We start from the raw sequence: 25,000 nt of genomic DNA, 5'->3' as shown, positions 1-25,000 counted from the left end.
TTGGCAGACTTCTGGCATTGGTAAAACAAACACTTTAATGCATTGACGCCTTTTGCACACGTATTTTGCGTATTTTTTATGTTCGTACAAATGGTACCAATTCCAATGGTTGTTTGTAACATGAGAAACTTCTTATCATCTTTCCCCATTCCTCCCACCAATAAGGACTGACCCTTGTCTGATCTGTCTGCCCCATTATAATCTAATTCTCCTTCCTCCCTTGATCCTAGTTTAAATATTCCTTTAGCTGTCCCATAAACCTCTCTCCCAGCACAGGAGACCCCCTTCCATTTAGGTGCAAACCATGTCTAGTGTACCCCAATGAAAAGTCAGCCCAGTGTTCTAGAAACCCAAATCCTTCCCTCTTACACCAGGTCTTTAGCCATGCATTTAGTTCTCAACTCTCCCTGTCTTTTCCTGTGTTGCACATGGCACAGGTAATATTTCAGAAAATATCACCTTGGAGGTCCTTCCCTTCAACTTGCAGTCTAGTTCTTTAAATTGATTCCTAAGGAGTCTCCACCTTCCATGTATTCTATCACTGGTCCCAACATGGACCAAGAGAGCTGGGTCATGCCCAGCCCCTCCCAGTAATTTATCAACCCCGTCCACCACATGCGAAACCCTGGCACCAGGGAGACAGCAAACCATTCAGTTGAGGGGATCCTGGTGACAAATTATTCTTTCAGTCCTTCTGATTATAGAATCCCCTATTACCACCAACTGTCTAGGCCTTCCTGCACTACCCTCACTACCCCTCCTTGATGGTCTGCTCTCCCGGCTGTCAGGGATAGCAGTGACATCCAGGGCTGCCACCCCTGAACTTCCCACTCCCACATCTTCACCCCGACATGGCAAATCTGTTTGAGTGGTCAAACCCTGGGCTGGCCTTCCTTTTCTGTCAGCCCCTACTACTCCCTATCACTACAGTAACCCATTTTCCTACTTGATAATCCTGACTAGCCCCTCCACCTTCTACAACAATCCCATTAGCTACCTGCTCAGAGAGCAGAAGACCCCTTTCAAGGTTGTCGGTTCTGCCCAGTGTTGCAACTTGCTCCTCCAGATCTCTAAAGCGAGCTTCCAGAAGGGCAACCCGCTCACACCTGTCGCAGCGTTATCCATCCTGGAGCTGTTGCTCCATTGTTGCATACATGCGGTACAACCTTCAACCCTGCTAGCACTCATTATCCCAGTTACAATATTATTATTGCTATTAGGAAATATCAGTTGTCACTTACAGGTTAGAAGACTCCTGTTTTCAACTCTGGTTTTTTAACTCAACGTAATCAAATGTCCAGTTTATCAAAGGTCCAGCAAGCAAAATACAGACAAGCTCCGAGTGAGCTCCACAGAAAGTTATATAGTACCAGTCATTGACCTTTATTCTTTTATCACATAATAGATGTACTTTGTGCATTTTCAGATTTCCATATTTGTTGTCAATGCTCAAAAATGATCTTTTATTGATCTTTTATTATCAAACATCTGCATTTTGGAGTTTATCATTACCCATATGTTTACAAAATATGTCTATCTTGCCTAACCTCTTTAGTTTTGTTGAATGGAATATTAGAACATTCAACCTTTATAATGTAAATGCTGTACTGTAAAACTTTTCTATTCAGCCATATAATGTGTGTTATTCATTTATTGCCCTTGCTACAGTATTTGTTTAAAGGTTTATTGAATATTTTCTAAAGGATTCAGTGTCTCAATTTAAGGGGTATCAAAACCCCAAATAATTTTTTTACAGGTGTACAGAAGAAAATGAACAAACAATGTTGCACGTAACACAAGGATAGCAACCTATTTTTGTATGCCAAATACAATAATATTCCACTGTAATAATTGTAAGTAAGAGAAATATGAACAGAAATACACAATCAATGTGACAGCTGGCTATGGTTTCTGAGGGAATCACCTTGTTCAGTGTCATGTAGGTTCAAAGTAGGAAATTGTTCACGTCATATCTTTTATAGTATATGTACATTCCCTTTAAATTATATGATGCATGAATATTTTCCATTATCTGTTTTTTTTCAGCGGTTGGTGTTTTTCCAAACGGGGGTTCTGCAAAATTCGGTTCCTCATGTAATCACATTGTGCACAACTTCCACAAGTCTGTCTCTAAGGTCTTGACCTTTGTGAAAGAGCAGAAATAATATACAGAATTTATTATGAATACTACCTTCTCATACTGCTGCTAACATACTTTAGAAAGTGCCAGTAACTACAGAACTGCATTTAAAGTACAACTAAATTAAACACTCCTGTATGACAATCCAATTAAGTTCCAAACCCATGTAATGCCCTCCACGTTAGCTAGACAGTTTTTTGTTAGATAGAGGCTGAGTAGCAGCCCGGGGATGAGTGAACCTGGGGAGTGAGGTAGTGAGGTTACCTCAGGACAGGCTAGGAAGCTCTAACAGGTCATGGCTTCTGGAGCCCTCACACCTTTCCAGAAACCTGAGGAGGCCCAGATATGCATGTTTGAAGGACTCTGGCCAATCACCTGGAAGGAAATCATCTAATGTGGCAGAGCCTGGGGGAGGTGTAAGATTGATTGGAGAAGGCTGGAGTGAGGAGAATAGAAGGGGGCCTCAGGGAGGGAAGCCCACCTGCAGGGAGGATTCTGGAAGGGAGGATCTCCTCTTTCCTACCGCCTCCTTGGGAGGACAGCCTGTGAAGCAGGGAAGGAGCCAGTTCAGCAATAAGGCCTGAAGGCAGCCATCAACCCACCAAGAAAGCAGGAAAGGACAGAGGGAGTACTCCTAAACCCCTCCTGGGCCAGATAAGGGGAGAGGGTAGTCAGGTGCTATACCCAACTGGTCTTCATCCGGAACTGCTTAATTGCAAGCTCTTGGGACTCCCTTCCTTAGGGATACCCTCAATACAGCTCGTTGGAGAGGAGGATACATCCAGGGTCTGAGGAGGTACACTAAAAAGGACTATAGCATTCCTTAACAAAGACTGTTGCTATGTTTGCTGGACCACATTTTTGTACAAAGTTGCTGAGAAGTTCTTCCTCAAGTTTCACAGTTCCTTAGGCATCCCATATACCCCTAGACCCCATCCAAGTTCTTAAATCCGTACGAAAAACACAAAACCAAGCTCAAGGACTGTTCATTGACTCCAGTGTGCAAAGTGTGGGAAATGTGTGTTGCCTGGCTGTGCAGAGCATAGGGGGACCCAACTGAAATCCAGCGGCCCCTATGGGGGTAGTGCTATACCCAGTTACTATTTGAAGCACAAGTCTCATAAGAAAACACAAACTTCCCCTGGGTGAGCCAAATCCTCTTTATTTGTGTGTTACACACACCCCCCTCCCAGACACTGCAGCTCACAGTGGGAGGGCTTCAGCAACAGACTCAGCACTGTCAATACAAAAAACAGTGGGCAGGAATGGGTGTTGTCAGGTGTGGACTGACATACTACAGGTTTCTGAATCAGCAGTGATAATGTTTAAAGGTATGCTACCTGAAACATATTCAAATAGCTTGCTTTTCACAAGTAGATGTGCCTGTAAACTCACATGTATGTTGTACTGTGCATGTACACATCATGGCTCGTGTACTTAAGCGTCTATGCCTGCAAACATGTGCATGCTTATGCGCATTCGCATTAGCTTGATGGCTGGCAGGATGTTCCTAACAGGCAGGCTCAATAGGTATTTGTGTGTCTTTTCAGGGGATTAAGAGGAAACTCAATGCAGATGCATTTACTCTATAAGTGCATCAGCAGGTTTTTTTTTTACTGGGACGGTATTGTACTTTAATACAGTACGGCAAGGAGTAAAACAGAATAATCTATGTCGCCAAGCAGATGTCTGAGCTACTAGGTTTGACCCTACTAAAAGTGTTATTTGTGAGCTGGATTTCCTAGTACGAGAGTAAATTACATTTTCAAGGCTTGAAATTGCATACTTTGAGCTAGGCTTTATGCTTGTTTGTGCATTTGTCTCTTACAAATAATATGAGGGGCATTCAAGTCAAACTGGGACTTTAGAGTTTAAAGAACAAATTTCAAGGAGTGGAAACTGCATTTATTTTTCAAACTGATAAGGAAAATGGTGTAGCGCTGTGTATACTGTAAAATACTTAAAATAAATGTTGAAAATCAATAAAAGATGTGAATAAAAGTAACTAGGTTCAATTATTGGTGTGACACTGCGTTGATCAATAAAAAAGATGTGAATAAAAACAACTTAATTCAAATATATATAAAGTATGGAGTGTACCATGATTCAAGCAAATAGAGAAAAAATGTGAATGCATAAATGTGACATGGAGACACTTAATGTGAAATCAATAGTGACCAAATCATATACCGTGTCAATAGCATTATTAAATTATATATCGCAAAGTTCCAAGGATAAATGAAAAGTGCTAGATTTCAAATCTTCAACCATATATATTACATATTTGCGTGCTCAAAGCTTGTGCCAATCTATCCGTCACCAACTGGCATGCATGCTCACATCAAATATTTGACCCTCAAGGAGTCATAGAGCATAATGTATTACTGGATGATCCCAGGCAGGATGGATCTCTCCCTCTGGCTGGACACAGGGTCAGCTCTCACCGTAATCAATCACTAAATGGTCAAACACCTTTATGGGAATCTTCAAAGGCTCATAGGAAAGAAGTCAAAGAGAGAACCTTCATAGTGTAGTATTATTAAATATATTAAGGAAATCCACAATGCCAAAAGGCTACTCACACTTTAAAACAGGGTCACAGACCCATCAGGCATGTACTGTGTAATCCCACAGTCAAGGTATACATTCAAGGAGTCCTGAAGAAGTCACGTGGTAGCAGAACACAACGCGTTGGTGACGTCATTACGCACGGATGGCAGTCGCCATTTTTGTACTCATTGATTGTATACCTTACATTTTAAGTATATCACAGTATACACAGCGCTACACCATTTTCCTTATCAGTTTGTTATACATCATAGTAAAGTCAGGTGTTAGCAGCTACTTCATTTTCTGAGACTATTGTTGGCAGCGCATGAGTCCACCCCCCCCATTCATTTTGATGCATTTATTTTTTTACATACTCCCCTGCTACATTTACAGTATATACTTATTCCAGCAATTACCTAATGCCTGGAAAGCTTCGGCATAGAAAGATTTGTCAGTATGCCTGAACCATCCTAGGATAGCCTGCTTCACTTCATGAATGATTGTGTTCACTGTTCCCACAGAAAGATTAATCTCCTGTGCAATTTCACAACAGGTTCTGTGTCAATTATCCACGCACTAATTGTTCACAGGAATGACTGCTGTGGGCTGGGAACCACCTCAGCTGGGATCGTCACTAATGGAAATATGGCCATCTTTGAAACGTTTACACTATTCAAATGGCTTACTGCAGCTGAGCGTCTCATCACTGTACTGTGGTTGAAGTCTTCTGTAGATATCCACAGGTTTTATGCCTTCGTTCACAAGAAACATCATCACTACATGCTGTTCCATGCAGGCACTAACACTGTTGTTTGCCATCTTGATTAACGGTCTCTGTACTGGCCTGTGACATGTCGCTGCCTATCAGTAATAGGACACACTTGCCATTTACTACTGCGTGTAGTACCACCATGCTAGCATCTCTTTTTATACCTATAAAATTAAAAGTCTCGGTTTGACCTGAACATCCCTCATATTTTCACATACAATATTTAAATGAAGTGATGAAGGGACTAATTTTTCACCCCCATTGGCTACTCCAACATTATACTGTTGCTTAGTGTGTTGTCTGTTCAAGTGGAATTCAAGCTTACACATAACTAGCCTTAAAACTGTCCCCTCCCCACTCCTAACACCTATGCTAGCTAACCTGTGTAAGCAAGACGTATGTTCTTACATATTTTCAGGCCGCTTTGGTCCGGTCATGTGACCTTGCTCCCCTGTGTCAGCCAGCACGACTGCGGGTGAGAGAAGGGAGTGCCGGATGTGCCATTGAAACCTATACTAATGTCACAGCTCCAGGCTTTACTAGCCATTGTCAGAGTGCTCTCTCCTCTCCCCTGCAGTGCAGCTGCTTGACACAGAGGAGATCAAGTGACTGGCCTGAAGTGGCTTGACAATAGGTAAGTACTGTATATACATCTTTCTTACACAGGTTGGTTAGCATAGGTGTTAGGAGGGCAAAGGCGACAATTTAAGGCTAGTTTGTTGTAGGCTGGAATTCCAGTTTAACCATACAAAAAACATATTTGGTATATTCAATGTTGCCCTATAAGCCACATGAAAAGACCCTCTCCCCACGGAATGGTATTTAACCACTTGCCAACCAGGCTATAGCCGTATGATGGCTACAGCCCAGCCGGCCAGTTCTGGAAGGGTGTCATATGATGTTCTCCGGTGATCATGATTCCCACACACCCCCAGCGGCACACATCAGGAAATGTCAGTGATCCAGCGCATCTCAGATAGGGGTAAAGGGCTAATCACAGCGGCCCTTTACCATGTGATCGCTTTGTCCAATGAAGAGTGATCATATTTGTAAACATGACTGAGAGCGGCATGCCTGGGTCTCCTCTCTCCTTTTCTCATACCGATACTGAGTGTGAGGAAAGGATATATCAGTTGCAAAACAGTGATTGTGTGTGCCCTACTGTGCCCTATTAGTGCTCATCAGTGCCCTATTAGAGCTTATCAGTGCCCAATGGGTCCTTCATTGCCAGATACTCCTAGGGTCTTATTTAGAGATGTTCTCCCATTTAAATTGTTTGTTTCTCCTAATGTTGTTGAACCACCCAAGAAAACTGTTTTTTTTTCTTTTTTTATCAGATGAAGGGATTTTATCCTTGTAAGAAGTGTGCTGTTTGTAATATCAACATTTTGAGGGGAAGAAAGGCTGTTTCCTTTACTTCCAATCATACTTTTTACACATATGACATCAATTCCTTCATCTCTTGTTCCTCTAAGAACATAGTATATCTCATTTGCTGTCCTTGCAGTCTCCAATATGTGGGCTGCACTGTTTGTACAATGCAAACTAGAATTAAAGAACATATAGCTAATATACATAAACATTTTGCGAACCACAGTGTATCTAGGCATGATGCGTTGCATCATGGAAAAAACCCAAACTAGCGTGGGAGTCACATCAGGAGGGAGATTTCTAAATTAGAGATCCGATGGATTTATACATTAAAAACATATATCCGTTTGGTTTAAATATTGAATGGGATGTCAATGCTTTCATTGACAGATCTGTGTTGCCAGTACCATGTGACCACGACCTTGTTGCCAGTACCATGTGACCTGCTGTGACCAATGGACTTCCTTTCATGCCATCCATTGTATACAAGTGTGTCTAGCTGTGAATGGTCACAGTGATCACATGCACAAGCTGGGCCAATTACAGACCATCTATGTCATGTGATTAGCCATGGCCAATCACAGCTAATCACAACAAAAAAAGCTGAATGAATCGATTTCATTCAGTACAATACTTCCTTATAGCAGAGAAATTATTTGCTATAAGCAATCAATTTGTGTAAAAAAAATACTGATCACTACTATGGTAACATTATACTACTTTGATAATTTTGACACTTCCGCACTATAATATATAAGTGACACACATAAATTGATACAAATATGCAGCCACCACAGTATTGCAGGCAACAACACATAAACATATTTTATATATTATACTACTTTGGTCATAGTGTAATATGAAAAAAGAATCTTAAAAAAAGAGAAAAATATTTTATAAAAAATGAAAAAAAAAAAAAAAATTTAAAACAATTATCAATTTTTTTTTTCGTACTGTCACCAGTCAGTGTCCCTGATCACCGCCACACCAGTTATATTCTGACGCTGTACTACACTGATGTAAAAAACAAATTGTGAAAATAATTTTTTTAATTTCTTAATTTTCCGAAAAATGATGACAAAAAATTACAACTTCAAAAAACTCGCAATGCCTCTTATGAAATACGTCAGGCTGTCTACTTTGCAAAAAGGGGTCATTTGGGGGATATCTGTACTGTTCTGACATTTTTGGTCCTCAAGAAATTAGATTGGCTGTCAGTACTTCAGGAATGATCAATTTTCAGATATATACCATAGTTTGTGAACTCTATAACTTTCCTACAGACTAAATAATAAATACTGATTTGGGTTATTTTCACCAAAGAAATGTAGCGGAATACATCTTGGCCTAAATTTATGAAGAACAATTATTTATTTGCAAACTTTTATAACAGAAACAAAGAAACGTAGTTTTTTAAAAAAAAAGTTTCAGCCTTATTTTTCTTAATTTAGCAAAAAATAAAAACCCCAGTGGTGATTAAATACCACCATAAGAAAGCTCTAGTTGTGTGAACAAAATGATAAAATTTTAGTTTGGGTTCAGTGTTGCATGACCGCGCAACTGTCATTCAAAGTGTGAGAGCGCTGAAACCTGAAAATTGGCCTGGGCAGGAAGGAGATAAAAGTGCCTGGTATAGAAGTGGTTAATGTCATTTGTTAATTTATTTATTTTGTATTATATATATTTTATGTGTGTTTATTGGTTTCCAACCACAAGATGTCGCTGTGCATTTTATTTATTTTACTTTTCCAACCACCAGATGGCCTATTGAGCCATGGAATATATGGGAATTTGTTTGATATCTTTTATTATCAAGTGGCATACTGGGTAGTAATGTTCATCTGTTTTTGGGCTTTATTTTAATCTAGGGTGTCGTTTTGACACATAATTTACTTCTATCCTTTGATTTCCGGTCTGTGGAGCGTAAGATTCACAGGCTTTCTGTTATGGTGTCATTGTGACATCCAGTCTGGTTATTCATCCATTGTTCTGGTTCATGGCGCGCAAATGTCACGGATTCATTTCCACCCTGTGACTATTTATAGCATGATGGACATTGTAGGCCACGCCTTTGATGACGTCTGCTTGTGATGAAACGCATAGGGTGGCACTATGGCTTATGACGTCATTGCGTCACGCACCGCAGCCATTTTGTTGGTTGGAAACTTTTATGATCTTACATGCGGATTTCATCTCATGTTTGTAAGTGTAATACTTTATTAAACTTTGCATTATTTTAGGGAGAAAATCAAGGATTCCATATGTCCATTGTATTCCATATTTGCTGTTTTTGACCTCATGATCTGTGGTCATTTATTCCGGTAAGAGGCTGTGAATGGTGTTGGTGGAGGATTCTTTCTCTTGTCTTCCCATTGGTGGCACATCACTTTTTGAAGATATGGTTTTATTCCAACACTTGGTCACATTTATTGGACTTCTTTGAGGACTTTAATTTATTAATTTATTTCCCATCATATTTTGTGCAATTGTGGTGTGAATTAGCGCTACATTTTTGTTATTGTTTCACATGTTGCCTGCATTTTGATGTTAGCAGCTTTTTCACTACACTGAGTGCATTTAGGGCAGCTTTTTTTTAATATTTTTGTACTAGTGGGATGTCACCTCAGACCCAAAGGGTTAGTCATGCCAGTCTTCCATATGCCATTCAAAACCCTCTATGGCCTTGTTAATTGACGATGTTTTTTTGCCTGCTGCTTGGACTTATCTTCTGTCCTGCTACTGTAATATAAGGATTCAAGATAACACAGGGGTCTCACATATGTGAGGGGCTTTGGAATAGTTTTTCAGAGTGGAGTTTTTGGTTTTCTCCAGGTTTTGTAATTCCCGGAAAAGGGTCTGTTAGTCTGGAGGCTTTGAAGAGATTGGGTGTGATGAAGCTTCTACCCCTGTGCCCAGGTCTTACCTGACTGAGGCCCTACTGCATGACCTGCATGAACGGACCACACCTTTGCCTGCTATCTGTAGTATGGACCATGTTCCTGCCTATTATCAGGACCAATATTTTGGCTGTGCTGACCATGTCTGTGCCTGGACAATTCCTTTGGCTGCTGCTGACCACATCTCTGCCTGCTGCCTGGACCATTACTTTGACTGTGCTGACAATATCTCTGCCTGTTGCCTATACTGACTATGGACAATATTCCTGTCTGCTGCCTGCTGTCTGAACAATTATTTTTGCTGTTGCTGACTATGTCCCTGCCTGCTGCCTGGACTAATGCTCTTCTTTGTGGACAACTGCACTATTAAATCCACAGGTAATCTTTGTTCAGCAGAATGTATTTTGTGGTGTAATTCTTGGTATGTACCTGCTATGTGTTAGAAATATGAAGGGCCTTCAAAAATGATAGGTTGTTAGGAAATGAGATGTGTAGAACACCTGATGGTGCTGCTTGGATGTTGGGCCTCTGTATGTTACCAGGCTGTGGAAAAAGTCTCACACGTGGTATTTCCAAACTCAGAAGGAGTAGCAGAATGTATTCGGGGGTGTATTTTTTGGTATTTACTGTACATGCTATGTGTTAGAAATATCTTATAAATGGACAACTTTGTGTAAAAAAATGGTTTCATTTTCTTTCCACATATTCTGGAAACTTTTGGAAAAAAATGGCATGTTTAAAAAAACTCATTATGCTTCATAGAATTCACGTTGGGGTGTTTGCTTCTCAAAATGGGGTACTTTTGGGGGTGATTCCATTGTCCTGGTGCTTCAGGGCCTTCAAAAGTGTAACAGATAGTCAAGATATTAGATGTGTAATTTATGTCCCTAAAACACCTGATGGTGCTCCTTGCATGTTGGGACTCTATGTGGCCAAGCTATGGAAAAGTCTCACACATGTGGTATTTACATACTCAAGAGGAGTAGAAGAATGTATTTGGGAGTGTATTTTTTGGTATTTACATGCTATCTGTTAGAAATATCTTATAAATGAACAACTCTGTGTAAAAAAATAAATAAATAAATACATTTTCATTTTCTTTCCACCTATTCCAAAACCTTTTGGAAAAAAATGACATGTTCAAAAGACTTATTTTGCCTCATAGAATATACATTGGGGTGTTTGCTTCTCAGAATGCTGCATCTGTCCCCCACCGGCTCTAAGGATGAGAACTCAGCAATCACATGACCCCTGATTGTTGAGTTCTCACTGGAGCAGTGGGCTGTAGAGAGGGAGGGACCAGCTGGCTCCAGACTCCCCAGCCTGGACCAACTGAGTGACGTCAGCCCACAGCGGGCTTTAGCCCGCTGTCAGCTGAAAATGGGTAACAAGGAGGGCGCAACGAACTGCACTGCTGTGATCCACAGGAGAAGAACAACCAAAGGAGCTTTGGCAATGCTGTACTTCTCCTTTAAAAAAAAATCTGTTCAAGCATGTATTCTTAAAGCAGTAGTTAAAGTTGAACCAAACTGCCTCTAAGCACCACAAACCAAAAACGCTATTTAATTCATTTTTAATATGCAATGCAAACTCACCCATCCATCCATGTTTCCAGGCATTATCTTGCAGTGAAAAAACTTTGAATATTCTGCACTACCATTTCTGTCTGTGGCCATCTTGAGTAAAGGCAGATGCAGGGGCAGACTGACAACTCATGGGGCCCCCGGGCAATAGGGGATCATGGGCCCCTGTGTCCTTGCCCAAGCTCAAAAAAGCCTATGAAAAAGGTACCGGGGGCATCTCATGGGGCCCCCTACTGACCCCGGGCCCTCGGGCAGTGCCCGAGTTTCCAAATGGTCAGTCCGCCCCTGAGCAGATGATTCATGTATCATTTACTTCCTGGAATCCATCTGCCCTTAGCTGAGAAAACCACTCCTCCCCTCCTGAAGATTCCTGGGACATCATTTGCCTAAGCCTGGAAACCAGAGTAGCTACAAAAGTATAAAACAAGTAAATACAATATACACTATATTGCTAAAAGTATTGCACGCACATGAACTTTAATGGCATCCCAGTCTTAGTCCGTAGGGTTCAATATTGAGATGGCCCACCCTTTGCATCTATAACAGCTTAACTCTTCTGGAAAGGCTGTCCACAAGGTTTAGGAGTGTGTCTATGGGAATGTTTGACCATTCTTCCAGAAGCGCATTTGTGAGGTCAGGCACTGATCTTGAACGAGAAGGTCTGTCTCGCAGTCTCCGCTCTAATTCATCTCAAAGGTGTTCTTTCGGGTTGAGGTCAGGACTCAGTCAAGACCAGTCAATTTCAGTCAAGTTCCTCCACCGCAAATTCGCTCATCCATGTCTTTATGGAGCTTGCTTTGTGCACTGGTGTGCAGTCATGTTGGAACAGGAAGGGGCCATCCCTAAACTGTTCCCACAAAGTTGGGAGCATGAAATTGTCCAAAATGTCTTCGTATGCTGACACCTTAAGAGTTCCCTTCACTGGAACTAAGGGGCCATGCCCATTCCCTAAAAGACAACCCCACACCATAATCCCCCCTCCACCAAACTTTACACCTTGCACAATGCAGTCAGGCAAGTACCGTTCTCCTGGAAATGTCCAAACGCAGACACGTCCATCGGGTTGCCAGACAGAGAAACGTCATTCGTCTCTCCAGAGAACACATCTCCACTGCTCTAGAGTCCAGTGGCGGAGTGCTTTACACCACTGCATCCGATGCTTTGCATTGCACTTGGTGATGTAAGGCTTGGATGCAGTTGTTTGGCCATGGGAACCCATTCCATGAAGCTCTTTGTGCACTGTTGTTGTGCTTTAGCTATTGACTCTGCAGACAGTTGGTAACTTCTGCGCACTATGAGCATCAGTATGTGCTGACCACTCTCTGTCATTTTACATGGCCTATCACTTCGTGGCTGAATTGCTGTTGTTCCCAGTTACTTCCACTTTGTTATAATACCACTAACAGTTGACCGTGGAATATTTAGTAGCAAGGAAATTTCACAGATGGACTTATTGCACAGGTGGAAACCTATCACAGTACCACACTTGAAATCGCTGAGCTCCTGAGAGTGATCCATTCTTTGTAGAAGCAGTCTGTATGCCTAGGTGCTTGATTTTATACACCTGTGGCCATGGAGGTGATTGAAACACCTGAATCCAATGATTTGAAGGGGTGTCCCAATAGTTCTGGTAATACAGTGTACTTTCCTATCTACTGTATTTACTAATGCTTGTAGCATAAGGATTAAAAAAAGTAAATGTTGAGTGAAGTTCCCCTTTAACAATCACACCAGTACCATCTAGTGGTTTGTGTGGTATACTATTTCAAAGAAACTTGGTATGCTGATGCAAAGCCTGAACAAAATGTTCCCTGTAATGCTTGGGATGTTTTACTGTGCATATCCTGAATCATTAGGGCTAATTCACACTATGTGCAGTGGCAGGCATTTTTCCACACTGGAAAATGCATTCACCACAAAGGCACATAGAAAACAGCTGTTTTCAATGTGTCCAACTCACACAACAACACTGGCAGTGCACTAGAAAAATGCAGATATGTTGCATTTTTCCCAGTAGGAGAAGCACCCAGCCTGGAAGACTACAGCCCTCTCAAGCACCCCAGCACCTTTATCAATAACTCAACAAGCTAAGCTATGGCTGGGGGCTCTACTTTCTGAGACTTTCTTTCAAACTAAAGAAGGGGGATTTTGCCTAGGATCCAGTCTGGAGATTCCATTAAATAACTGTTTGCCTGGTTCTGAGGAAGGCATTAAAGTACCCAAGGCCTTTTGAGTACAATCCTCAGGGCAGGGTCTGGGTGAGTTCTGTTGTTGTTAACCCCTCCCGCACAGAGACTGAGGCTTGCCTGGCCTGGAACATTGCTCATAGTGTCCAGTGCTGTCCATTCCCAGAGCTATTGCTAAGGGACTTATCCAAGGAAAAGCTGCAAAAGGAAGGGCATTCTCTTATTATTGTTCAAGACTCTGGAGTATCCCACAGCTCCCTCTGCCCTATTCAAGTTGTACAGCAGTAAACTAAAAAGGCAACCATTGAACCAGAATTATGGATGCTACTGTGTGCCTGGCTGGTACACTGGTAGGAAAGCGAACCAGAGACAAGATAGCGGGACCAACCAGAAACAGACTGAACTGCTGTAATACTGACACTCAGTGGCTGAATGTCTCCTTGCTATGGGAACTCTGCTATACTGAAGTCTCTATCTGCTCAACCCAGCTCTGATGAAGAAGGGAGCACCCTTTGAAGCGCGTTAGTTCCCTCCCCCCTTTGGATTTACCTGTAACCCTGTGTGGATATGGTTCACTTATGCCTGTTTTACCATCACCTTTGTGGGTATATTTCCTTAATTAAATAAAATTAGTCACTATTTATTGAGGTAATGCGCAAGGTTTGTGCGCTCTTTCTTTCATCCTCTTCTATAGTGTGAACCAATCCCTGGGCTTGCAAACATTCTTCAGACTTTGAAAGATGTTTTGACAAAACATTGCCTGAATAAGTTCACAGCAGGCATGGTGGCAGGTGGAAATCAGGGAGAGAGTCACATAAAGGTTGCTCCCTCCCTCTGGTGGAGTGCTTGCTGGGAGTCCATATAAAAGGTGGGTGGAGCTGAGGCTCAGGGTCTTCCAGCCAGGGTACTGACAGAGAAGTCAGGCCTGCAGGAGGTGCCCGTGCTGTCTACCTCTGGGGGAGGAGCTGCCTAGGTACTTGCAGCTCTTGGGAAGATGATATTGTCTAGCTGGGGATGGATGGTAGCCTTTTGAGAGACTTCCATATGGGAAAGACAAAAGATCCTGCAGGAGAACAAAAATACTACAAGCTCCTTCATGCTGATTTCATGCTGCAATCTTTTGCCCAGGGGCGGACTGACAACTCATGGGGTCCCCGGGCAATAGGGGATCATGGGGCCCCTGTGTCCTTGCCCAAACTCAAAAAAGCCTATGAAAAAGGTTCCAGGGGCATCTCATGGGGCCCCCTACTGACCCCGGGCCCTCGGGCAGTGCCCGAGTTTCCAAATGGTCAGTCCGCACCTGAAGTTATGCCATTATTTGGATTATTACAATGCCATTATCTGGACTGTTATTATGCCTTGATCTGGAATGGCTTGTCTTTACCCTTGCCATAGTTTAGTAAGGAAGTTTATTTTACCACACTGGAGCCTATGTGTGAATGATTGGGGAAGTGTACAATATAGCCAATGCCTGGAGAGTGGAATGAGAAATGCACCTGCTGGTGTCATTCTAGCCAGCCTGAGACCTTCCAGTCACCAGCTTTCTGCTCCTGGATCGCTGGGCTGTGGAGGGGTGGCTGACTTAGGCTCTCAACCGATCCCTGAGAGGCTGAGCCAGCTGCTGGTTCAGGCATCTGGCTGGATCCTAGATTGTAAGCTCCGAAGAGCAGGGCCCTCCTATCCCTCTTGTATTGAACTGTATTGTTGCTGTATTGTTTCCCATTATATTGTAAAGTGCTCAGCAAACTGTTGGCGCTATATAAATCCTGTATAATAATAATAATAATTAAAGGTGGGATCTCTCAATAGCCTGGACTGATTCAGTGATTGTCACCCATCAGCAGAGTTTAGCCCTCTGTTGGCTGAATATGGGTCAAGGCAGTGCAGAACCTAAGTGTGACCCACAGCAAAAGCAGAGCCAAAAGAGCTTTGACCCTATTTCTCCTTTAAAACTCTTTTATTTCCTTTGTAAATGTTTAAAAAAAAATCCCTGTTCCCAGCCGCATAGATTTTTTTTTTTTTGCATTAGTACATGTTCTGCAGAGCAGTGTTCACCCCCATGCTATTTTTTACACCTCCTTGCCTATTAGCACAGAAAATTGACATTTTTAATTTTAGATATTTGGCTCCTATTGATTTCAGTGAGGTTCAAGTTCACCATCCAAACTTCTTTAAAGTTCACTGAACCCTGCTGAAATAGAATCCAGAGCATTTGGGCTCATAACTAGCACAGAGGCAGGGGTGTCAAACCTACAGGGCCACAGTATATTTGGTAGCAATATTGAGTTGCACAGGGACTTTGGTCAAAGGTCTACCTTCTGATGGCTGTATTTCTTTGAAACCTTTGAATTGAGATCCGAGGAAAGCATTACTCAATAAAAGCCAAGGCAGTCACCTCAAACCATATTTTTACTGTTATGAAATAATGTATTGATAAAGCTTGAAAGTCTCCCAGTCTTAATTATCAGTCAGGCTCTGATTAATAGAAGAATTGAATAATACCATAGCTAAATTTTACTTGGGTCCCCTGAATAAATCCACCCAGTTTGGACCAAGGGCTCCAACATTTGTAAACTATCTTAGTGAAATTAGGTTTTATAAAATTTCATTTGTGAATTATTAGTTTTGCAACTGCTATTTGTTATTGTTTACGGTTATTGACTGCCATTTGCTCTTCTGGGCATGCTGCCAAAATAAACATCTTTTTCTCCAGCCTTGGTGTGTCAGAGGGTTGCTTGAGGGGTCATTATCACTGGGAAGCAGGGGCAGACTGACAACTCATGGGGCCCCCAGGAAATAGGGTATCATTGGGCGCCTGTATCCCTGCCCAAAATTTAAAAAAGCCTATGAAAAAGGTACCAGGGGCATCTCATGGGGCCCCCTACTGACCCCGGGCCCTCGGCAGTGCCCATGTTTCCAAATGGTCAGTCCGCCCCTGCTGGGAAGCAGGGAAAGCATACAACAATGGCCCTCCTGGGGATGAATGTTACATAAACCAGATATTGTGGCACTCCACTAGTTCACCCCTCTCTGTAATCTGTTGATCCTGGAATTTTTATGCAGGTGATGTTGGAACACCCCTCTTGCTGCCTCTTACAAACCAAAACTTTAATGGAAGAAAAATGCTAGTACTAAGAAATGTTTCCATAGCCACCAATCAGATTTAGACCTGCCTAATTGGTGATGGAGGAAGCAGCGAGAGAGGAATTTACAGAGTGCAGGCTTCAGGAAGTACATGTCTACCACCTTCTAATGACCATTTATGGAACTGTGTGTGCTCATTTACCATGGGAATCATGGGAATACAGAGGACTAAGATGAAGCTAAATGAAATTATTTGTGCTGACTTTGGTAAACTTGTATTTATTAATTAACCACTTGCCCTCCACAGGATTTACCCCCCTTCCTGACCAGGCCATTATTGCAATATGGCGCTGTGTTATTTTAACTGACAATTGCGTAGTCATGCAACGCTGTACCCAAATGAAATTTACATCCTTTTTTTCCCACAAATAGAGCTTTCTTTCGGTGGTATTTGATTCCCTGGGTGTGCTTTAATTCTTTGTACTCTAAACAAAAAAAGACTGACAATTTTGAGAAAAAAAACTATATTTTTGACTTTTTGCTATTAAACATGTCCAGTAAAAAAAATTTAAAAAGATCAAATTTACTCATAAATTTAGGCCAAAATGTATTCTACTACATGTCTTTGCTAAAAAAAATCCCAATACGTGTAAATTTAATTGGTTTATGTGAAAGTTATAGTGTTTACAAATGGTGGAATGTTTATTTATTTATTTTTTTTACTAGCAATGGCGGCGATCACCGACTTGTAGCGGGACTGCGGTGGGCATTCTGACACCGGGGGGGAACTGACTTGGTGTCACTGACATCCCTAGTGACACCAATACAGTGAGCAGTGCTAATAAAAAGCACTGACACTGTACTAATGACACTGGGCAGGAAGGGGTTAACGTGGGATGATCAAAGGGTTAGCTGTGTGCTGTTTCACTATGGGGACTGTGTACTGTGTTTCACTGTAAGCACACTGCTCTGTATGGCTCTGCTATACAAAGCCACACTAAGCAGTATGCAGGAGCTGACGGGAGAGATCTGTGTTGGCCTCTCCCCACACCAAGCCCAACCCCTGAAAAACAACCCCACACCATGATCCCCCCTCCACCAAATGTTTTACTTGGCACAATGCAGTCAGGCCTCTCCCCCGTCGGAGATACTCGGCGATCACCAGTTGCTGGCAAATAATCACCGGTAGGGACTAACAGCCGAGGTCGCAAATGACGGTGCGGGTAGGGTGCGTGTGTCCCCTACCTGGAAATGCAAAATCGCGTATATATACATGATTTTGCACACCCCTGCTGCTCTGTAGCTGTATTTCTAATAGAGGGTGGAGGGGAAGGGATTAATATTAGAGACTCACTGAATGCTTTTACTTACTTGCCAAGAATTGCTCTTTGTTGTTTGGTGGATTTGGTTTGATTCAAAGAAAGCTGATTTTTACATAAAAAACCAAATGAAAGTAGCAATCATTAATTTTTATTATTTCTAGTTTTCTATGTCACTGTATTAATCATAGTCACTAAGGGCAGACCTCATGATATTTATTTCAGCTGTCAAAGTTAAACGCATAGCACAGTGCCAGAATTTCACTGGTAAACAGGAAGCAGGTTGGTACTACATTTTGAAAAATATCTAGTTTCACATCTTCAGTCTTAAAAGCAGAACTATACTGTAAAGTAAACAACTGCATTATACTATACAATAATTTTTTTGTGAAAAAGTGAAAAAAAACCTCAAGACTCACCTGAGCAAACAAGATGTCGGTCACATGTACACACGCATTAACAATACACCTGTATTGCAGTGCACCGCAATGCATGGTTGTAGTGTTAGCACTCATTTAGAATGCCCAACCCAGGGGTGTGTTTTTTTTTTTTTTTTTAATTTAAATATTTATTGGTTTTTCATGTTATTACAAAAAAATTTCATAAAAAGAAACACAATACATTTAAGTAGTCTTAACATTTCTATTTTACCCCTTCTAATAACTCTTTTCTTTCCCTCCCCTCCCCCCCCCATTCCCCTCCTCCCTCTCCCTCCCTCCCCTCTGCAAGTTTTCCAGTCTCACGAGGCCCAATCACTTTAAATAACTTCCTAATTTAAGATTTTCTATATTTCTCTTTCACTTTTGATTTTTCCCATTTTTCCCATCTCGAATAGTATGTTCCCAGCCTATCTTCCTGCATATAGTAAGATTTTTCCATTTTACTGATCTGATTTACTCTATTGATCCAGTCTTCCTCCTTCGGCACCTCTGTTTTCTGCCAGAACTTGGGTATCAACCCTTTTGCAGCATTTAAATAATACCATACGCCTGATTCTTTATATTTATTTACTGTTATCTCAACATTATGTAGAAGACACATCGTTGGGTCTAACCCTATGTCATTTCCAGTTATTATTTCTATCAATTTAACTATTGTTTTCCAAAAAGCCTGAATTTTCGGACATTGCCACCACATGTGAAACACCGTGCCTATCTCTCCACATCCTCTCCAACACATTTTTGAATTCTCCCCACTCATCCTGTGCTCAATACTCGGTGTAATGTGCCATCGTGTCAAACATTTATAATTAACCTCCACTTCTCTCATACTAACGTTCTCATGTGTCAATCTAAATATCTTTTTCTGTCGATCCTCATCTAACACCACCTCCATATCTCTTTCCCACTTCGTTATAAAAATTAACTTTGTGTCTGTGTCTAATTCTGTGAGTATTCTATAAATTTTAGCAATACCATGTTTCCCATCTCTACGTGTTTCTAACAACCTTTCAAACATATTCCACTCCTTCTTTAATCTCAAGGGTTTTGGTAATTTCCCTATAAAGCATTTTAGTTGGTGATATTTCCACTCATCTATTCTAATAAAAATATCTTCCTTCTTCTCTTTAAGTTCTTTAAATGATCTCAATTTCCCCTCTACCAGTACATCTCTCAGTTGGACATCTTCCCTCTCAAACCATCTCCCTGATATCTCATCCTTTCCTGGGGGGAAATAATCAGTATTTGCAAGAGGCATTAATATAGAGTTGAATTCCCATTTCATATTTTTGTGTAAATTATCCCATACCCTTAGAACATTTAAAGTGTAATTACTTGTGTTTTCATTAATTTTTCTAAAATGTGCTGGAATCCATATCATCTTACTCAAACTAATCCCACTCAGTGCATTTTCAATTTTTACCCAACTCTTCCCCTTCTGGTTAAATGTCCAGTCATAAATTCTTGCTAAAATTACTGCTTTATAATATCTCTTGACGTCGGGTAGTCCCATTCCCCCTTTTTCTTTAGTCCTACTCAGTATTTCATATGATATTCTTGGTTTTTTATTCCTCCAAATATATCTTATTAACATTTTTTTTATTATCTTAAAAAAAGCCTCTGGGAGTTTGATCGGAACCATTTGGAATCTATACAGTATTTTAGGTATAATTACCATTTTAACTAGGTTTATACGTCCTATCCATGATGGGTTTCCTCCTAATATTTTCAATTCTTCCTTGATCTCATTTATTAAGGAAATATAGTTTAATCTATACAGTTGTTTGTAAGAGATAGCAAGTTTTATCCCTAGGTATTTTAAATCTTTTTCTCTCCATATAAAGGGGAATTCTTTTTGTAACTTTTCCTTTTCACTCTTTAATATATTGATGTTCAGGATCTCTGTTTTTGTTGGATTAATTTTTAAGTTTGATAGTTCCCCATACTCCTTCAAAAATTTCATTATATTTGGTAATGTTATTCGGGGGTTACCTACATAGAATAATAGGTCATCTGCATAGGCCGCTACTTTGTGTTCTATATTTTCGATCTGGATTCCCTTTACCGCACCACTATTCCTTATCATTGACAACAAAGGTTCCAATGACAAAACATATAGCAGGGGGGACAGAGGACAGCCCTGTCTTGTTCCATTGGACATCCCTATGGATTCTGATCTCTCTCCATTTACCGTAATAATTGCGGTGGGCTCCCTGTATAATTTACCTATCCACTCACGCATTCTCTCTCCAATCCCCAGCACTTCTAAGTTGTCCATCATGAAGCCCCAATCCACTCTATCGAACGCCTTTTCGGCATCAATCGACAGCAGCACCACCGGGGCTTTTCCTTTTCTACTTTTCTGGATTAGCATCAGAGTTCTCAACCCGTTGTCCCTACCCTCTCTCCCTGGGACAAAGCCCACCTGATCTCCATGGATCCATTCTGGCATTAGATCTTTCAGTCTATTTGCTAGCACCTTTGCGTACAGCTTAGTATCGATGTTCAATAATGAAATTGGTCTATAACTAGAGCACTGAGAGGGGTCTTTTCCTTCCTTATGAATGAGTACAACATGGGCCTGAAGAGATTCTCTTCTACTCTCCATCCCTCCTCCCAGATCGTTCATATACTTCTTTAGCTTAGGTAACAATATTTCACTATATTTTTTATAGTAATTAACTGTGTACCCATCCGGTCCTGGACTTTTTCCACCCTCCGTACTTCTTATTGCTGCTTTTATTTCATCTTGGGAAATTTCCACATCTAGGGAGTTCAGTTGTATTTCACTTAACTTTGGTAATCCTGCGTTTTTTAAATAGGTCTTCCTTTTCTCTTTAATATCCTCTCCATTTTCTTTTGACGAGCTTTGGGGGCTAATATTATATAACTTTCTATAGTACTCCGTAAATACTTTAATAATCTCTTTGGTTGAATATACCAACTCCCCCTTCGGATTTTTTATCTTTTCTATATAATTTCTATTTTTCTTTTTATTCAAAGCTCTCATTAAATATTTTCCTGGTCTATCTCCCCATCTATATTTTTCACTTAGTACCTTATTATATACTCTTTTCCTCTCCTCTTCCATCAGTCTCTCTAGCTCATCTTTTTTATCTATTAACTTCTGTTTTGTTTCTCTTGTTATTTTCTTCTTTTGTATCTGCTCCAAATCCATGATTTCTTTTAGGAGCCCACTGACCCTCTCTCTTCTTTCTCTTTTTTTCCTTGCTCCCATCGCAATCAGGATTCCTCTTATATATACCTTGTGACTTTCCCATACTGTAGCTGTCGATACTTCCCCTGTCTCATTCTCTTTAAAATATACTTTAATCTCTTCCCCAATCTTCTGAGCTATATCCTCGTCCAAAAGAAGGGCCTCATTTAATCTCCATCCTAGGCCTCCCGTCCACCGTTTCCCCAATCCCATTTTCATTATGACAGGGGTATGATCTGAGAATGTACTCATCTCTATTTCTATTTTAACCAACGGTTCTATAAGTTGATGATCTATTAGGATATAGTCCAGTCTCGAGTATGTCTCATGTGCATTGGAGAAGAAGGTATAGTCTCTGTCTTTCATATGCATTATTCTCCAGGTGTCCACCAGTTGGTACTCGTGGATCACTTTTTTCAAAGCTCTCAGAGACCTACCACCTTCTCTCTGCACAGGGGAGGTTGTATCTATTTGTGGGTCCATGCAGAGATTAAAATCTCCTGCTACTATCAAACGCCCTCTTTCAAAGTCCATCAATTTTTTCAGCAGACCCTTCAAATAGCTCTCCGGTTTTTTATTAGGGCAATATACATTGGCTAACGTACACTCTATTCCCCATAATTTACCCTTCAAGAACAGGAATCTCCCCTCCGGATCGGTCTTTCTATCTTCCACCTCAAATCTGATGTTCTTTGCCAACCCTATTGCCACCCCTTTTGCTCTTTTAATTGGAGAGTCAGCATAATACCATGTTGGATAATATTTAGATTTTAATTTCACATTTGACTTTATCTCGAAATGTGTTTCCTGTAAAAATACCACTGATGCTGCCCTATGGTGTAACTCTTTAAACAACTTAAATCTTTTCCCAGGGCAGTTCAACCCATTCACATTATATGTTATAACCTGTATTTCTTCCATCCTTCTTAATTCTGTCTATCTCTCCTCTAACTCGCCTCCTCCTTGTGCAGAGTGTTGACCCTAAAACCCCTCCCCCCGCCCTCTTCTTTCTAACGATGTCCCTCCTCCCCTCTCCCGATAAACCCCTTACCCCCTCTCCCTTCCCTCCCCACGTCCCCCCCTCCCCCCCCTCCCCAACTCCACCCCGCAGAATATTAACCCCCCTACCCTTCCCCCCCATCCCTCCCTTCCCCACCCTTTTTTAGGCTTAAAATTTGCCTACTAATCATTTGTGGACTAGAACCCACTTTTGATTTGATACCTTGGGGTTGAGCTCTGTCCACATACAACTCCTCTTCACCCACCTACCCTCCTCCCTCTATGCATCTAATTCAAAATTTTTCTAAAGACCCCTTGTGGCAAAAACTGTGTTCCTAAAAAACAACCATAAAGAAAATGACGTAGAGAAGCACAAGAGGACAAAGAGGGGCATGGGAGGAGAGAGAGAGAGAGAGAGGGGAGAGAAAACAAAATAACTCTCCCTCCCTCCCCCCAACTACCACTCCCCTCCCCCCATGTCCCCCATATTTCCCCTCTCCTCATCCCACCCTGGGGTCTGTATTCTTTGTAATTCAAGTCTATCGCAAAAATCCCTTAAATCCTCAGGAGATTTCAGCATGGCTGTAAGTCCATTTTTCCATCCAATTAAGCTCGCCTGAGCTCCCCATCTGTATCGCACATTCTGTTTTTTCATCTGTTCTGTCAGGGGTTTTAAGGTTCTCTTTTTCCATAATGTCTCTGGTGCTAAATCTGCAAAAATCTGGACATTTATTTCTTCATATTTAATACTTGTTCTTCCCTTTATTTTTTTCCATATCTCTTCTTTGTCGTTCAGCCTATGAAATTGGACGATTAAATCTCTCGGTCTTTTTCCACCATTGTTTTGCTGAGTTTTTCCTGCTCTAAATATCCCGTCCAGTTTATACGTTTCTGACATAGGTCTGTCCATTATGGAATTTACGATTTTACTCACTAACCCTTTCAAATCCTCCCTCTGTGAACTCTCTGGGATTCCTCGTAACCTGAGATTTTTCCTTCTATCCCTATTTTCTAGAGCCTCCATTTTATAGCGCAGTTTTTTTTGGTCTTTTTTAATTTCCAATGTCCATTTCTTAAGGTCTAAAATATCCTGAGCATGATTTTTAAGTTTGCCCTCTGTTTCCTCCACTCTGCATAATAATTGCCCAAGATCGTTCCTTATTGCTGTTATTTCATGCTTTATTGAGTTTTCCAGACTTTTAAACATTTCTCCCATTTCTTTCTTATTCGGCGCTTGTAATTCTCTTTCCATTTTTCTCTCTTCCATGTTTCCTGATATATATTGACTACTACTGTTGATTCCTAGGGATAGTCTAGGACTTTTTTCCAGGTTAGCCTCCCATTCACTCTTTTCACTTGTTCCCAGGGGTCTTTCTGGGGTCATGTTTCCCTGAAGCGTATACTTTTTAATTGAGCCAGACTGGGCTCCCTTAGCCCCACTTCCTTTTACACTTTTATTCTTCATATCTTCTGGCCCTTTTCAGGATTCCATTGAAGAACTTCGCTATTCAAACTGGGGGACCAGATTTAAAATGTCCTCTTGAATTTTAATTTACATTTCTAGGTGCCCTTAGTTTTAAATTAATCTTCCGCTTTGTTATTTTAATCTTCCTAGAAGCCCCCCTTGGAACCCCCTTTCTCCACTTCACTCGATGCTCCTTAATATCCAGCCCAGCATTATACTGTTTTTCAGAGTCGCACTCACTCACTCACCCTCCTCTCTCTGTATTTTTCCTGTCAGACTCTCCAGCTGCTGTCATCCATCTCTCCAGATTTTTTCTTCTTTCTTTGGGGGGGTTCCTCTGTGTATCTCAGTCCTTTAGGGCTTCAGGCAGGGCACCAATTTTGTCCTTTGCTCGGGTCATCCAGGACACAGACCACAGAGCAGGGAGAGGTCGGAGAGCAGACCGCGTCTCTGCCTGTCATCCAGACGCCGGCCGGCCGGCTTCTCCTGCTCCCAGTACTCCCTTGTGGTTACCACGTGGTCCCGCCTTGTCTCTCCGTCTCCCCGGCTCTGCCTCTAGAGTCTCCTTCACACAGACCGAGGAAAGACGGCAGCCGGATCCATTCACACTCCACAGGGGCAGCACCTCTCCAACTAGTCCCCGCTCATCTCCCCCGCATGGGGATCCCGGGGAAACAGGTATTCAGCCACAGCATAGAGGGTATGGGAGGTCAGGATCCGAGGTCTCGGAGAGCAGCTACATCGAGCTCTCCGATGCCGCCATGCACAGGCCCCTCCCCCACATGCCAATGCCCAACCCAGGGGTGTGTTAAGACCTTTCCCTTAGTTTTTAAGAGATAGGATGGAGTCGGTAGGAGAAGAAGGAAGACCCGAGATATGTAACGCTAAGTATGTTTCCCCTTTGAAGAATCAGAGAAAGTGAAGAAGGCCTTTGCCCCAGGGACAGGAAAAATAACAGGGACGAATTTAGGTAACTACAC

General features: G+C 41.6%; 1 long non-coding RNA gene across 1 annotated transcript; it reads right to left on the bottom strand.

Annotated features, from left to right (window-relative positions):
- Nucleotides 1-1,635: 1,635 nt before the first annotated feature.
- LOC149462909 (uncharacterized) lies at nucleotides 1,636-24,786 on the bottom strand. The gene is made up of 2 exons (XR_016312556.1): nucleotides 24,269-24,786; nucleotides 1,636-2,143 (listed from the first exon to the last, which is right to left on the bottom strand). It is a non-coding gene; the product is annotated as an uncharacterized LOC149462909 (long non-coding RNA).
- Nucleotides 24,787-25,000: the final 214 nt, after the last annotated feature.

This window comes from Staurois parvus, unplaced genomic scaffold (assembly GCF_062004578.1).
Source record: "Staurois parvus isolate SC_StPar_1 unplaced genomic scaffold, SC_StPar_1.0 ptg000165l, whole genome shotgun sequence".
In the NCBI taxonomy this organism is placed as follows: Eukaryota; Metazoa; Chordata; class Amphibia; order Anura; family Ranidae; genus Staurois; species Staurois parvus.
This window is presented reverse-complemented; position numbering and strand designations above follow the sequence as displayed.